The 9099-nt window shown below is 35.7% G+C and overlaps 1 long non-coding RNA gene across 1 annotated transcript in view; it reads left to right on the plus strand.

Moving 5' to 3' along the window:
• LOC132440212 (uncharacterized) overlaps nucleotides 1–9099 on the plus strand; it is a 65859-nt gene that overhangs the window by 42449 nt on the left and 14311 nt on the right. The gene's annotated exons all lie outside the window — the stretch shown is intronic.

Genomic DNA, 9099 nt, shown 5'->3' on the forward strand with positions numbered 1-9099 from the left:
AAGGACTTCTATAATTAAAAAGTTATATAATTTTATGTCCAAACCAAAACACGGTTAATAATTATTCAGTTCACTAAGATAACAGGCATAAACAGCACTGTCCTGGGAAAATAACAGCTTATATTTATATGACCAATAATGGTTACTATGAGGTATAAGTAAAATAACTATTCCCCCACTATATCTCACCTGAAGCTCTTTGTTTATATGAAAATTGCTTGTATATAGTTGTTTCAGTTTCTAACTAATTAGCCTACCATTGTCTTTTAGCTCCCTCTGAGTCTCTCATAAAAAGACTTGGTCTTCGACATTTTATCACTATTTTCTTCCTTCTGAACTTTTAAAATCTTTCATATAATAACAATTTTTAAAATAATTGAATAAAATAGGTTGTTGTGGGTTCTTTTTCTCTCTTCTTTTAAACAGTGGCCAGACTAAAACGTATAGAGTGGGAAAAGTACCAACAAAAAAGTGAGTGTGTGGAGAGGATGTGTGTAACATAAAGGAAAAAGCACAACGCCAAAATGTTCTTTGTTGAATACACACAGTAAAATTGCTGTAGGGGCCAGTCTAGTGAAGACTTGAAGCAAAAATAATTCTCAGTTTGAGAAAGTAGAAACGTTTTTCTCTATGCCCATTTAATGACACTACTGTAGAAAGAAAAAACTACTCTGTTTTTTTCACTTTTATTTATGCTTGAGTTATAACAACACTACATATAACTTTATTAGGCCAAGTTAATGGTATCTGACACATTTTAGTGGATAATCCTTGTCCTCTGTAATGCTAACTTCATAACTGCTTGGGGTGAGAGGTACATCAGGTCAGAAGACAAGTCTTGGCTGGACTGAACCAGCTAAACTGAAATTAATGGTTTTGATCTATCAGATTTTAGAATATATTTTAATTTAATTAATTTTAGTTTAAATTGAGTTCATTTCTCAGAAAAAATTCTTAACAGCACAGTTAATTAGCTATGGTCTAAATTTGCCAGCTGATTTTAATTTGATGAGGGATTTCTACTGGGCTGTTAATTGCTATATTTGCCTTTTTAAAATCACAAATTCAAAGTCCAAGAAAAAGCTGCCAGCAAATTGCATTAATGCATTACAAAGAAAACATATGTTAACAAGAAAAAATTTTAGAACTGTGAGCATTATTTTAAAAAAATTAGAATTTAATATGTGTGATAACAGAACTGTAATTATGTTTTTCAGATATCACTGGAAGTTCAGTAGGAAAAAAATCTTTGTTTACCAAAAAAAAAAATGCATTCTACAGAATGAAAATGTTATAAAACAGTGAGCATAATGCTTTTGAGACTGGTAAACTTAAAGGATATTTTTTTCATTTCAATTAAAAAATGCAACTACTATCAAAAATATTTTGCCTATGTAAATGTTCTGTTCGAAAGATACATGGCAGAAAGTCATTTTAAGCAGTCCATTTTCATCTTTGCTGTTTCTTAGATAGTACTCTATAAAACAAAGTAGTACATATGTTTGTCTTAATTATCATTTTAAGACTAGAACCTTCCATATATTTTTTTAGATAGAAAGCAATATGGACCATTATACTTACAATAAGTCAGAAATGCAATTCATATTTCTATGGGGCGATTATGGAAGAACAACGTTTTTATTTAGAAGTTTGAGGTGAACTATGGTGAGCCAATCATTACAAGCAATATCTCAAGAAAATAAATCTTAAAATTATATAGTGATTAGATATATTTTCCTAATGAGCCTATAGTAATGGAAACTGTTGCCTAAGGCATCTAAGTTATCAACAATTTGAAAATTTGTAATTATCGCTCAAATGTATTGAGATTTCATGAATTGTTAGGTTTGGAGTTAAAGGATTTTGAGTTTAAATAGTATTATTTTACTTGCAGATACTTTCAAGACCCTTAAAATATATATTATAGTGGTTACTGTCCTGAAGATGTAATCTGGAGTCGGTCAAGTCCATGAGTCACCACTAAGAAGAAAGGCCCTCAGAAGAAATGTCTATCCCGGGTCATGTACATTGGATTTTTATTAGAGAAAAATAGACTTTATTATGTTAAACACACAGATTTTGAAGTTGTTTGTTATAGCATTCAGCCTGTTGTGACTAATACACTTTCCAAATAACATTTATTCTGTGTCCTAGAGAATGAAGTGAAGTCAGTTATCAAAAAGTGGTAAAAATGACTTCTATGGAAACAGAATATCTAGTTTAAAATAGAGGAAATAGAAAGTGCAAAGGACAAGAGGAGGGAGAGAGAAAGGAAGGGAGGGACAGAGAGAGAGAGAGAGAGAGAGTGTTACCGTACCTTGTTTAGTAACTGTAAAGTGTAGTATCTGTAGGTCCCATATTTACTCCCTTCTTACTCTCCCCTTGTTCACTGGGCTCTAACCCCATTACCCTTATCTCTGTTCCCTAAAGACACCAATCTCTTCTCTGCTCTGGCTATTTCCCCTGCTTGAAATGTCTTCCCTGGAATCTTTGGCTAATTCCTATTCACCCTGAGTGTCTCAAATTAAATGATTCTTCCAAGAAGAAACATCTCCTGAAAATCCAGTTTAAATTAGACCCTTATTGTTAACCTCTTTAGACAACCTTGTTATTTTCCTTTAAAATAGTTATCACTGGGCTTCCCTGGTGGCGCAGCGGTTGAGAGTCCGCCTGCCGATGCAGGGGACACGGGTTCGTGCCCCGGTCCGGGAGGATCCCACATGCCGCGGAGCGGCTGGGCCCGTGAGCCATGGCCGCTGAGCCTGCGCGTCCGGAGCCTGTGCCCCGCAATGGGAGAGGCCACAACAGTGAGAGGCCCGTGTACCGCAAAAAAAAAAAAAAAAAAAAAATAGTTATCACCATATGTAAACATGTAATAATTTGGATATTCCATTTTAAAATATCAGTTTTACAAATATTAAACTGAATGAAAGTTTAAACTGAACTTTTAATAAAATTTAATTTAATTAAAATTTAATTAAAAATGAAACTGAATGAAAACTGAAAAATACTTGCAACACAATAAGTATACAATATTTAACAAATGGAGTGAGTTATATGAGATGAAAATGGAAAAAACTTAAATAAAGGAGAGTTTTTGTAAGTTACATGTTTATATTTTATCTTGGTGACAGTCGGGAGCCACTGAGGGATTTTAAAACATTGAGTTATATAATCAGACTGGCCTTTCAGAATGATTACTTATTTTGGAAAGTGAATTGAGAATGAGGTAGGGTGAGATGGTGTTAGGTAAGTCTAGAGGAAATTTTTTCTATAATCTATGAGATAGCTGAACACAGTATTAATTTAAAAAGCATGAGTGGGGATCCAAAGAAAAGCATAGAACTGAAAGATGCTTTGAATATAAACTGAATGGAGAAAACGGTATCAGAAGACAGTATAATGGAGAAACACCCAAGTTTAGTCTTGGCCACTTAGAAGCTGTGTGACTTTGCTTTTCCTAAGACTCAATTTTCTCAGCCAAATAAATATGTGTTTTCTTTAGCAGTTTTCAAACTTTTACGTCAGCAATAAATAAGTAAAGAAAATGTTCTGCCATGCTGGATCTTAACTGATTGAATTAGAGAATGGGGCTCCAGAGCTCCAAAGCCCCAAAGTCCCCAAACTCTTCTCAGGTTGCCTTTCTTGTGCCTCACACTCTTCTCTGAGGAACTCTTGGGATCTCAGGAGGCAATGAAAAAACATTTGGTCTCTCCTGGACCTCTCTATTTGGGTGTTATAGATACATCCCAAATTGAACTCATAATCATATTTCATATCTGTTTTTCCACATATTGTCTCTTTCTTGCTCAGACTATGTGTTCTCTGGGAGTTAGCCTATCCATTCCCAATGCTTCCTTTTCCTTTACCAACTATTTACTAATTACTTTCAGATCTATTATCTCCCTCCTATATACTTCCTATGAGTTTTAGTTATCAGCATTAAGATGACCTACTAGCCCATCATACTTAGTAAATTAAACTCAATATATAAACCCCATCTGCACACCTTTTCTAATCCTGTATTCTCTCATTAGAATGAATTCTCTTAACTTCTACTGAGCTGCTCATGTGAACAACTTAGGGAAGTGTTAGAATCCTCTCTCTGTCTGCCTCTTTCTTTTTCTTTCTTTCTCTTTTGTTTAAATGTAAATGGTTAAGACCTCAAGTTCAATCCTATTAGAAATATCTAGAGAGCAATTATAGTGATTCAGTACATCAATTAAATAATTATTGAAACAATGGAAAGAGATTAAATCAACCATACAATGGATGTATAATGAATGATGAGAAGATACTGGCAGGGGGAAGCCTTTTCCAAAGTTCATTTTAAAGACTAGGAAAAAAAAAAAAAACAAGAAAAAAATGAATAAATAAATAAACAAACAAACAAATACATAAGTGTGGGAAAATGAAACTGGAGGTAAGAGGAAACCCAACAGAGTGTTAAACTACAAGAGCCTAGAGAAGAGAGAGCAATCAACATTGTGAAATACTGTAGACAGTAAGACAGGGAAATTTAGTAAAAAAGAGAAGGTAGAAGTTCTTAGTGAAAGAAGTTGGTGGAATTCTGAGCATAGCACTCATGTTTTAGTGTGCTGAAAGGTAAACAGGGGGTAAAGGAGGATTGGTACAGACACCTATCAAGAGTCTTGGCCAAGAAAGTGAGGATAGCAAGTTATAGCATTTCTGAGCCTCACTTTTCTCATCTATTCAATTATCGTGTGTTAAATTAAAGAAGCCAATTTAGATCATATAAACAAATTTTAACACTTCATGAAGCAGGCCGTCTCCTTTCTGCTAAATGCAAGAAGGGGCAGAAAGCAGGAAAGTTTTATAAGATAAAGAGTAAAGAACAAGGAAGAGAAAAAAATAGAAAATACCTGATTGGCTGGAGCCATATAGTTAACTTTGTTTGGGGTCTGAAGGCACTTGGTATTTGGGGATTGGCCATGTGGATAAACTGTATTTCTGGTTATAAGGCACATTTACAGGAACACAAAAGTTATCTAAATTTTAGGATTGCTAATGGGGGATCCTGGCAGGAGCAACTCCCTCTTGGGTCTAGAAAGCTATTTCAACACGTGATGCATACTTTGCCTTCCTTACAGATTTTGTGGGTAAGACTGGATCTGTGGGGTGGCTCTAGAAACTTTCCAAGTCATTTCTAAATCCCTGAAGTAAGCACCCCCTTGATGTGCAGAAACATGCCTTATGAATGTCAGCACATTTTATTAAAATTATCTAATTTTGGAGACTGAGATCTCTTTGAAGATAGAAGATGTCTTATTCATTTTGTAGCTTCAGACTCTAGCACAGTATCTATCACATAGTAAGAATAAAGTCAACGTTAATTGTGTTTCCCAAACGGAAGTTTGGTATGTCACTTAAATTCTGTGAAACTAAGGGTTAACGTCTTTGTTCCCAGCCAAGATACAAGAAACAGATAAAAATAAAAGGTAGAAAAGTGGATGTCATTCAAGAATTTTATCCAGCACATCCTCCCTTTTCTCTTCCTCTCAGGGATAGGACAAGGTTGAGTAGTTCACTAAACCCACCACTGTCCTGCCATACTTCTAGCTTTCAGTTGTTAGCATTTATTTTGGATAAAGATATCTATAAGAAGACACACATGAGGCAGTTTCTCTCCTCAATCTACAAACCTGGTTTCCACACCTAATGAATAAAAAGCAGCCATAGTGGTTTTCAGTAACATTCTAAAATCTCAGAAATATGCTGTACTTGCTATATGCAGAAAGAGATTAAAAACCTCAAATCAACCTCCTTCTATATAGCAGCTGTAATATAATATGATATAGAAAGTTACCTAGATTAGAACATTTTCAAAACTCTTAAAGAGTTCCCTGGTTTCAGATGTTATAGTACTTTCCGACTTAATTAGAAATTAATTTGGGATATGTGGAATCTTTATATTTTCCTTTGCCTAACATAATATTTGAGCATTGCTCAGAAAGTTTCCTTTGTTCTATATGGCACAGAATGGCATGGCCTAGGGAGGTATTATTTTATCCATCAGAAATATCCCATTGAACCAGCTGAAGCCCATGGAATCCCTAGGAGAGGGAATCAAGTTTAAGAACCTTTATGGATTTCTCAAATTAAAAGAAATATGGAACATAGGGGCCATGGTACATCAGAGTTCTTCTAAGCTCTAAATGATGATTGAAATCAAATATAATTTAGTATTACTTTGAGTCTGCACTGTCAGGGCCTGGCATTGTTCTGAGCTCACCTCCTCAAGAGGCACCACTGCCAATATTGCATATGCTACAGTTGCCCTTCAAACCAGATGTGTGTTAACTATGTGTTATATAACTTCTGGTTCCTTTAGCCAATATGCCTAGTCAAACTTTCTTTTCTCCAAACAATCACATCCTAGGATCCAATGTATAAATCCAATATTGCATGTCTTGTGCATAACTGTTTTAAAGAATCTTATTTTATGTACCATATGTGTCAGAATGGTGTACATTGTTATGTATGTAAAAAGAAAAGTCTACATATAAATAATGCAGTCAACTATCAGTGTCATATCAACTAAAACATCAAATAAACTTTGAAGAGTAAAGAAAAATAAAACTGAAACCAAAAACTCTTGTACAAAACTGATCTAATTCTTCACTCTAAGGAAGTCTGGGCTGTGGGTGGAAAATGGGATTTTGGGGCCACCAAATTTTCTCCAAAGTTTTCCCTTCCTCTTAGGGTACCGCAGACTTGTCACCAGATTTTTATTTTTTTTTTCTTTCCTCTCTTTTAAACCAGGCATTATAACTTTGAAACCAAAAAAAAAAAAAAAAAAAAGAAAAAAGAAAAAAAGGTTAAGTTGTGGATAACAGTCTTTGGGAATATTGTATTAAAAATACTATCTAAATGTTTATAAAGAAGAATAGAAAATCAGAATGATTTTCTCCAAAAGAGAAGAAAGACATTTTAAGGGATAAGATGATGGGGTATGTTTTAAAGAAAGTTTATCAGAGCTTATATGATTTACTTCTCACCAAAGTAATGACATCTGAGCTATATCTTTTAAAAAATGAGCCCCAAAATATTATAAACATTTATACAGTAACAGTTATTGGTGATGTTATGACTCAAAGCCTTTTGCCATTTCTCTACCCCCTTTCCATGGCCTTGGGTGTCTTTGCTACCAACAGCCCACACTCACTACTCTTCTTTGGGGAATTTCCCTCGTTCTACTGGAGTTACTTTCTGGATGGTTGTAGAGACCCGGAAGTCAGTGCCTGCATTTATACCACTCTACACAAGCTCACTTGCCTCAAGACAGAACAACACTGAGGTATAATTTGAACTTCATAGATCTTTTGCAAGATCAGACTGAAGCTAGCCTCTGAGGGAAAGACTTGACCTAAAATCACTTCCTTGCTTGTTTCCCCTCATCCCCTTTCTTTTTGCTGTTCCTTCCAATTCCTTACTGGCTTCTCCTGGGATCACTTCTTAATTAATCACTTGCATACAAATCCTTTTCTTAGGTCCATTTCTGGGGAATCCAATCCAAGGGAGTTATTATGCAAAAATATTCCTGTACAATAATTGGTATATTTTAGAATTGTCCAATGAATGAACTCTTTGTGAGAGAAAATGCATATATTCAATGAATTCATTAAAGAGATATTTATTGAGAAGCTACTGGGTACCAAGCACTGTAGTAAGAACTTTGGACATAGGAGAGAGGAAGATCTCTCCCTGCTCTTATTCTACTGACAGACACAAGCATTAAATGCACAATATACTTAATTAAAGATGTGATTATTTCTATGAAGGGAAAGTGCAAGGATCTATGAAAGCAGACATGGGGGAGGGGTAAACTAGACTGGACTGTCATAGAAAGTATCCCCAAAGAAGTAATATAGAAACTGAAACCTGAAGATGACTAGGAGAAAACCATATGAATAGGATGGAGGCATTTCTCCAAAGGGGGGAACAGCCAATGAGAAAGTCTTGAGAGCAGGATAGAAGACCAACATGGCCCTGGTAGAGTGAGCACTGGTGAGTGATGTAGGGTAAGCCTGGGGAGGTGGGCAGGTGCCAAATCATACTTTTCCTCACAGTCATATTATGGATTTCTGTTTTATCTTAAAAGCAATTTGGGGACTTCCCTCGCAGTCCAGTTGTTAAGACCTCATCTTCCAGTGCAGGGGGCTTGGGTTTGATCCCTGGTTGTGGAGCTAAGATCTCACATGCCTCGGGGCCAAAAACCATAAAACAGAAGCAATATTGTAACAACTTCAATAGAGACTTTAAAAATGGTCCACATCAAAAAAAAAAATCTTTAAAAAAATAAATAAAATAAAAGCAACTGGAAACCCTGAAGAGTTTTAGGAAGAGAAGGGACATGATCAAAAGGTTGCTTTGTTTCAAGTGTCTAATTTAGTCTTGAAGGAAGCAGAAGCAAGAGGTCTTTTTGGGGACCCCTAGGTACAGTGTATGAGTTGACTGATGTTGGCAGAGGAGGTGGAGAGAGGAGGAGGTTGGATTCAAAAGACATTTAAACAGTAGCACTGAGTGAAGAATTAGAAATGGGACAAGAGAAGGGGGAGGTGTCAAAAATCATGGTCCCATTTCTATCATGAACACTTGGGTACAAGTTCATGTTATCTAGGAGATGTCAACCACAGGAAGAAAAGCTGCTTTGGTGGTCCTAACAGACACTCAAGGTATTGATTATATATTCCAAATATGTCCAATATATAAAACACATATTATCAGTGAGAAACACCTTTAATCTGTGTGTATGAATGAGATATACACATATATGGGTAATTTTTGAGTTTTTGATGAAATATTTAGTTTGTTTATGACTTTATTATATCTGTGTTTGTTCAGAATATAGAAATATTGTATAGTTACTGTTAGCCATGTAGAACATGTAAAATATATGAAGCCTTTCTGGAAAATATTGTAGGAAAGAAGAGGAAGAAAAGGAAAGGGGTGGGGGCTTCCCTGGTGGCTCAGTGATTGAGAGTCTGCCTGCCGATGCAGGGGACACAGGTTCATGCCCCGGTCCGGGAAGATCCCACATGCCGCAGAGTGGCTGGGCCCGTGAGCCATGGCTGCTGA

The sequence above is a fragment of the Delphinus delphis genome, chromosome 17 (assembly GCF_949987515.2).
Source record: "Delphinus delphis chromosome 17, mDelDel1.2, whole genome shotgun sequence".
In the NCBI taxonomy this organism is placed as follows: Eukaryota; Metazoa; Chordata; class Mammalia; order Artiodactyla; family Delphinidae; genus Delphinus; species Delphinus delphis.